Below are 7,709 nucleotides of genomic sequence, written 5' to 3' on the forward strand. Positions count from 1 at the left end.
AGAGGCCCGTGTACCGCAAAAAATAAATAAATAAATAAAACCTAGGGATGCTGGATAAACATAAATAAGTGTCCTTATAAATTTTCATCTGAGAATACTAGAAAGTAAAGGAAATTCCCAGTGGCCTAAAAACAAAGAGGAAACCAAAAAACAGAGTAGTACGTGTATGGGTTGATACTGTGGCTGCTGTGGAGATGGAATAGTACCTGTTTCCACTGCCTGGGGGATTGGGTACAGTATGCAGAAGAAAAATATTTTTTCCTCTATTCTTCTGAGTTCTTAGCTGAGATCCCTGTTATGAAATACAGATTAACAAGAGAAAAAACAAACAAAAGTTTATTAACAGGCACACATCGTGTATACATGGGAGAGAGAGAGAGAGCTCAGGAAAATGAGTAACTCGAAGAGGTGGGTTAGAATTCAGGCTTAAATACCATCTTAATAGGGAAAGGGCAGAAGGAATGTAGGCCTCTTAGGGGAGAGTAAATGATTTTTAGGGAAAATGAATGAACCCTTAGAAGAATAGATGGGAGGTATGATAGTTTGTGACGAAGTTTGTCTGGGTGTGGTATCAACTTTTAGTCTCCTCTTCTGTGATAACAGTCCATCTTTTCTGGTTAACTGAACTCCTGAGAAAGGGATCTATGACAACCAAGTTCCTTTTGGAAGATTAGCCTTTAAGCAGATAAGTTCAAAGAAAACGTCTCCCTGCGTTTGCTAGTTTTCAAGAGCCTGCGGCTCAAAATAATCAGTCTGCCAACGTGGCAGATTTTGGGGGTGGCATAGTCTGCTCTCCCTTAGGTATTAACCCTAGATAGGAACAGGAATAAGATCTGGGGCCTACATAATACATGTGGGTGGTTAGAACTGTATCAACACATGAATCCAGGATCCTTGAAAGTGTTATTTGAAAAGGATTCTATAAAATGTCTAGAGTCAAAACTTTGCATTTCGGCTCAGACATGTAAAGAGCTTGAAGGTTGTCACTCCTGTTTTTATAATAAGATAAAGCTGGATAAACTGAACATCAATGACTTTTCTTGGACACCTCATAGACCCGAGTTTGCAAGGTAAACCAGCACCTTGAAATCTGGAAAGGGAGGTGCATCTATGTGAGTTACAGTTGAGATCTGGCGGAACAGAAGCTTCTGGAGCCAAAACCTGGTAGGAACACTTAGGTGGTAATTTTGATGAGCTGCTGGAGGCTGAGTGTGAAATAACATGAGAATAAGAAACTCCTGGAAGACACATTTCTTGGGAGGGATGGTCTTTACCTCCAGGAACTCTACCAGATTCTAATGGTGAAAATCCAAGAGAGATCCCCTTATTATTCTGGCAGGGGGAGAAAAAGAGTAATCATTGTGAAATATATCCAGAGACCTCCTCTCCAGGGGAAAAGACTTTGCCAGAGCCTTATCCCGGCTTGGGAGAGTGCATTCCCCTCTTCCTGTCTCACATAATTGGGAGGACAGTGTAGTCAAGGCTTTAAGGACATAGATTGGGAACACAGCAGCCAGGGAGAGGGTTACCAGATGCAAGAAAAGCTGTACCACTGGAGAAATATTTCTGAAGGTGAAAGCCTCAAGACACAGGCTCACTAACGGACTGAGATTTAATTGGAAGATTATATATAGAATGCTTTCTCTCGCTGATACCTTAGCACCACACCAGGGGGCTCCAGTCTAACAGTGGATACTGCTGAGAGATCTGCAAAACATCCACCTTCTCTGAGGAGGAATACTAAGAAGTCAAGAGAGGAGACAAAAACAAGGAATTCGGAGCCTCTAGTACCTGTAGCTACAAAAAAGATTAAACACAACACAACCCCTAGCCAGATTAACATAAATCCTCATATAGACTTATTTACCTTAATTTCTATCATCCAATATAACATGTCCAGCTTTCGACGAAAGATTATAAGGAATACCAAAAGGCAGAAAAACACAATTGGAAGAGACAAAGTAATCATCAGAGCCAGACTTAAATATGACAACAATGTTGGAATTATAAAACAGGAAATTTAAAATAACTATGGCTAGCAATTAAGGGCTCTAATGGAAAGAGTAGACAACATGCAAGAACAAACTTAAAACTAAGAATCATACAATAATTAATTTTCATACAATAATATTAAAAATAAAGTATATTCATATAACTTATCCTCTTTGCATATTAAAAAAGAAAACCATATAATCTGTCAGCAGATGCAAATAAAAGCACATGATAAATTTTAGTATATTTTTATTATAAAAATTTAGCAAAGTAAGAAGAAAACTTTCTAAGCCTGATAGAGGGTATCTGACAGGAACTCACAAAAAATCTATAGTTGACATAATTCTTAAAACATTAGAAGCATTCCCTTTAAAAGCCAAGGATTTCTATTACCTTAGATTTTATTAAACATTATATTTGGAGGTCCTAAACAATGCAGTAAGACTTTTTTTAAAAAGGTACAAAATTTATAAAAATCAGAAAGAAAAAAATACTGTCACTATTTACAAGTAATATCAAAATTAAATCTAAAAGAATCCTCACAAAATCTCTTAGAGCTAATAAGAAAATTTGGCAGGGTTGTTGAACAGAAAATCAACACACTAAAATTGATTTTCTTCTAATGGACCAGCAACAAACAAAACATGATTTAAGGATACCATTTACAATAATACAAAAACTCGAGGTACCTAGGAATAAAGCTAACATAGATGTGCAAGATTTTTATCAAGACATAAAAAGGAAGACTGGAGAGATGAATAAAATTCATCAGTAGAAGTCCGTATTGTAAATAGCCACTAATAGGGCAATGGACAAATAACATGCGCTTTATTTAAAAGCTAAATACTATATAGCAGTTCAAAGGAATAGACTCTAGCTACATGCATCAATGTGAATAACCTCAAAAAGTTAATATGGAGCATAAAATCAAGTCTTAGAAAACACACACTGTTATAAAATTTATATATTTTTAAAACATTTAAAACTGTATATTGTTTATGAATACACATGTGTAGTAAAAACATAAACGTCAAATGTAGGATAATAGTAACCTTTGGAGTGGGGAATAGGGCAGTATTTCCCAAACTTTCCACATTGTAATAATTACCTTGGAATCTTAAAAAAATATTAAGACATTCCAATGTAATTGGTATGAAATAAGACCTGGGCAATGGGAGTTTTAAATGTTTGGTGGATTCTAATGTGTAGCAAAGTTTGGGAACCACTAAGGTAAATATGAGTTAGGGCAGGGTAGTTATACAGGTAACTTCAACTCTATTTGTGGATTTCTGTTTCTTAAAATAAGTTCTGGATCCAATACACCAAAATGTTAAGACTTGACAAGACTAGGTGGTAGGTGTATATGTTTATGATATTACATATCAAGAAGGAAGAAGGAAGGGAGACAGGAAAGAATGGAAGGAGGGAGGGAAGAAAGGAAGGAAAGACGATTTTGTTCCTCTAACAAAGTCACCCACACCAATGCTATATCTAGCTGCTCAGAACAGTAGATTGTACCAGTTTCCCTTGTTCACCCTGATGCCTACTTACCAAATTTGTAGCCACTTAACAGGAGCAGGAAAGTGTTAAGCAAAAGGTCTTAGAATGCTGTCCTTGTTAACCTGATCTTCGTCCTACTGTGATGGCAAATACCCAGCTCAGAACACATGGTAGAGAGGAGCAGCTGAATGTTTACACATGTGCTAAAAGGCAAGTAGAATAATGGCTTGGTTCCTGCAGTGAAATCACTCATTCAGTGTGAACCTACTGTGTGCAAGGTACAATAATTGGTTCAATTTTAGCATTTAAAAAAACCACGTAAGACAAAATACACTCTAACATTGTTTTATCGATGTCAACACTAACATTTATACCTGAGCACTTACAGGTTTGTCAAAACAGACCCTCCTAATTGAATGAAACACATCTCTTCTTGACAACAGACACAAATCAGTGGAGTTAAAACAGTGAAGTGAAATGGTTTGAGAGTCAGCAGTTATTCTTGGTGGGTGTCAAGGTGGGAATGTTGATTTATGAAAGAATATGGGAAGAAAAAATAAAACAATCTCCATGAACATTAATTCTCCTGGGCAAAACTCTATCTCTGACAGAAAAAAAATGAGACATAGCCCCTACTCATTTCTGCTTAAAAAGAGATCAATGCAGTTGGACTAAAAATTAGTTCTCTGACCTGGCTGCAAGTTCAAATCCTCTGTGGAAAATTTTTAAAATGTTAATGTACCCAGCAAATTCATTGAATCAGAATATGTAGGAGTGGAATCTGGCATGAGAGTGGAGAACTACAGGACTTAAGTGAACAGAAAATTTAGAATTATCTAATTTGGTAATTCAAAAAATAATTAGTTTTAAGTTGTTGGAGCCTTTTTTCAAATCCAATTAAAGCAAACTAAGTATGGGATTTCCCTGGTGGTACAGCGGTTAAGAATCCGCCTTCCAATGCAGGGGACTCAGGTTCAATCCCTGGTCCGGGAACTAAGATCCCACGTGCCGCGGAGCAACTAAGCCCATGCGTCACAATGAAAGATCCCACACGCCCTGGAGCCCACGTGCCGCAAGGAAAGATTGCAACTGAGACCCAACGCAGCCAATAAATAAATAAAAGTTTTTAAAAATAAAGCAAACTAAGCGTATAAAATGTAGGCTGTGCTGGTTTAGTCAAGGTTAGGAGGGCAATGTTGGGGCTGAGAAGAGGGTGTTCAGACCCATGCCTACTCACACATCCTACCCTCCTCTCTGTCCTCCCAGACCCTGAGTGGTTCTGTACTCCTTGGAGCCAAGTTTAAAAACTTCTCATTTGAAAGTTTCAAATGTTTTATTTGGCAGATTCGAAAGTGAATACACATTTGCTGCTCATTAGTGCCTAGCTAGTATTGGTAGAGCCAGAATTTGAACCCAGGGATGACTTCCTGGAAAATTCTGCCTTTTCCTAGTAGAATACATAATCAGGAGACTCCAGGCAAAATGCTGAAGCAGGCAATGCTTGCCTTTGGTCTCCCTGCCACCCCCATATTTTGTGATCTCATTTCTCGATGGGAGCCCATGCCCTCCCCACCCCTTTCCAGTACTTCCTTTGTTGTTCTTTGGATTCCAAGCGCAACATAGAAACCGTCCATTTAGAAATACTCTCTCCATTAAGTTCCCTCTAATCTAGACCAGAGCTGTCCAATAAAACTTTTAGCAATAATAGAAATGTTCTATACCTGCATCATCCGTTATTGTAGCCTCTAGCTACCTCTGGCTACTTAGCACTTGAAATATAACCAGTGTGACTAAATGACTGAATTATTTATTTCATTTTAATTAATTTAAATTTGAATTTAAGTTTAAGAAGTCACACATGGCTAGTGTCCCTTGCATTGGACAACACAGCTCTAAAACATTCTCAACTCACTTCGTGTTTAAAATATTTTCCCATGTTTGATTTTCCAAAGCCTGTTCAGCTAGGACACAGTATCACTGCATCTAGTACACTGATGATAATTAATTTGTATGTGTATCTCCCAGAAAAAAAAAAGGTCTCATTTGAATGGAGGCTTTCTGGACATGAAAATGTGAATTTTCAGACACAATGACAAGACACTGGGGGAGATTTCTCTTTTTTTATCAAAGGGAAATTTGAATCTCATTAATTCCGTAATGTGAACAGCTAGATGTTGGTGCCACAAAATATTTTTTGTCACATTCACCCTTTACAATAATTAAGCAATTTGTATTACACATCTCAATACAGAACTCGGATGTTTTCACACATTTTTCAAAGTACTTTTCCCAGTGTACATTTTATTCTGTTTTCTGATTTCTTTCTATTTTGGGACCCAGAAATGTAACACCAACTGGAGTACCCAGTTCCATGAAAAATACTGCTTCCTCGGGCCCAAAGGCAGCAGCCCCAACATGTCCCTCACCTGTAGCAGGTGTCTGGGAGGTGCTAAGGAGGCTACAAGTGGCTTTCCATCTCATAGATACCACATTTTTTTCTCCAGAGTTACAAAATTGAAGGCTTTCAGAGTACAAAATTGAGGCGCAAAGTGTGTAGCTGAAACACAAAAGTAGATAATAGGAGCTGACCTCATCCAATCAAGGGGCTTTGGGAAAAGAAAAAGATGCATAGGGATGGAAGAAGGTGGATCAGGGATCAAAGCAGAAGCTGAAATCCAAGGACCAAATAAGACAACTCCAAATCATGCCCCAGGTGACAGGGAACAGGCTCAAAGAAGCCTAGAAAACAATGTGAGGTCTGGAAGTTGATTCTGAAGGTCTGTTGGTCTGAAAGGGCCTTTGCTTTCTGGAAGGTTTTCCGTGTGACACCCAGATGTTCACCTGGTCTTACATAATCTTAAGGAATCCTGAAAGGAGGTTATGTGAGGATTTGCCTTACCCTAATATAACCTTTCTTTCTTGCACACAAATTTAGCATAGATCCCTAGATGGGCTGTATCCTGTTGGCATTTAACTTCAGGAAACTGACATGGTAGGTGTGAACTAATAAGAAATGTATACTGGTCTTTACTCCTGGTTCCTGCTAATATTTAGTCTTTAACCCCAGTTCCTGACACAGAACTCATAAACCCCTTGGAATTTCCTGGATGATAGGAGTGTCTTTTGATCAAATGAGGTGACTCTGGGTCAGCTCCTGGATGGGGGCTAGTCACCAGAAAAATCAAGCCATGACTAGAAGCTTGGAACTTTCAGCTCCATCCCCCATCCTCCAGAAAGAAGAGAGGGGCTGGAGATTGAGGTAATAATCCATCACGCCTACATGATGCAGCCTCCATAAAAATCCCTGAAGTACCTAAAGTGCAGGATATATTACTGAACATCCACCTGCTGGGAGGGAGCTGTACCCTAACTCCTCAGGGACAGAACTCCTGTACTTGAGACTCTTCCAGACCTAGCCTTAGGTATCTCTTAGGTATCTGGCTGTTCATCTGTATCCTTTATTATATCCTTTATAATAAAGGAGTAAATGTAAGCAAGTGTTTCCTTGAGATACGTTAGCCCTTCTAGCAAATAATCAAATCCAAGAAAGGGGTCACAGGAACCCCAGTTTATAGCCAATTGGTCAGAAGTACAGGTGACAGCCTGGGATTTGCAGCTGTTGTTTGAAGTGGGGGCAGTCTTGTGAGTTTGAGCCCTTAACCTGTGAGCTCCGTGCTAACTCCAAGCAGACAATGTCAGAAATGAACTGAATTGTAGGGCATCCTGCTGGTGTCACAGAATTGGTCAATGTAGGAAAAACCCTTCACATCTGGTGGCAGAAGTGTGAGAGTAAAGGAAAACACAGGAGTTTTCCCTAGATGGCAGGGAAAGAAAGGCCGAAACCCACAGAAAACAACTGAACAGAATTATTAAAACAAACACCTCCAAATTTTCACTCAAAAACCACTCAGGGCAAACCACCCTTGTCAGTGTTTATTCTCAGAAATGTTTTAGTTCTTTCATTCACAATCGGTACACCTTCGCTCTGGGTTATTCACATAAAAGCACCATGTGGCTCAATTCTTATTGAAATCAGAGGGATGCCCTCTGGGAAAAGCATTACAGTTTATATTTCTATCCTTTAGATACAGCTCTTCAGGTACCTGGAGCCTCTCCCTTGAGGGACATGAGCATTACAGCATTAAGTTAGCAGATGTGACATACCATGATTTCCCAATGAAAATAATAGTAATTTGGCTAAGTAAAATAAAACATCT

This window comes from Phocoena phocoena, chromosome 4, assembly GCF_963924675.1.
Source record: "Phocoena phocoena chromosome 4, mPhoPho1.1, whole genome shotgun sequence".
NCBI lineage: Eukaryota > Metazoa > Chordata > Mammalia > Artiodactyla > Phocoenidae > Phocoena > Phocoena phocoena.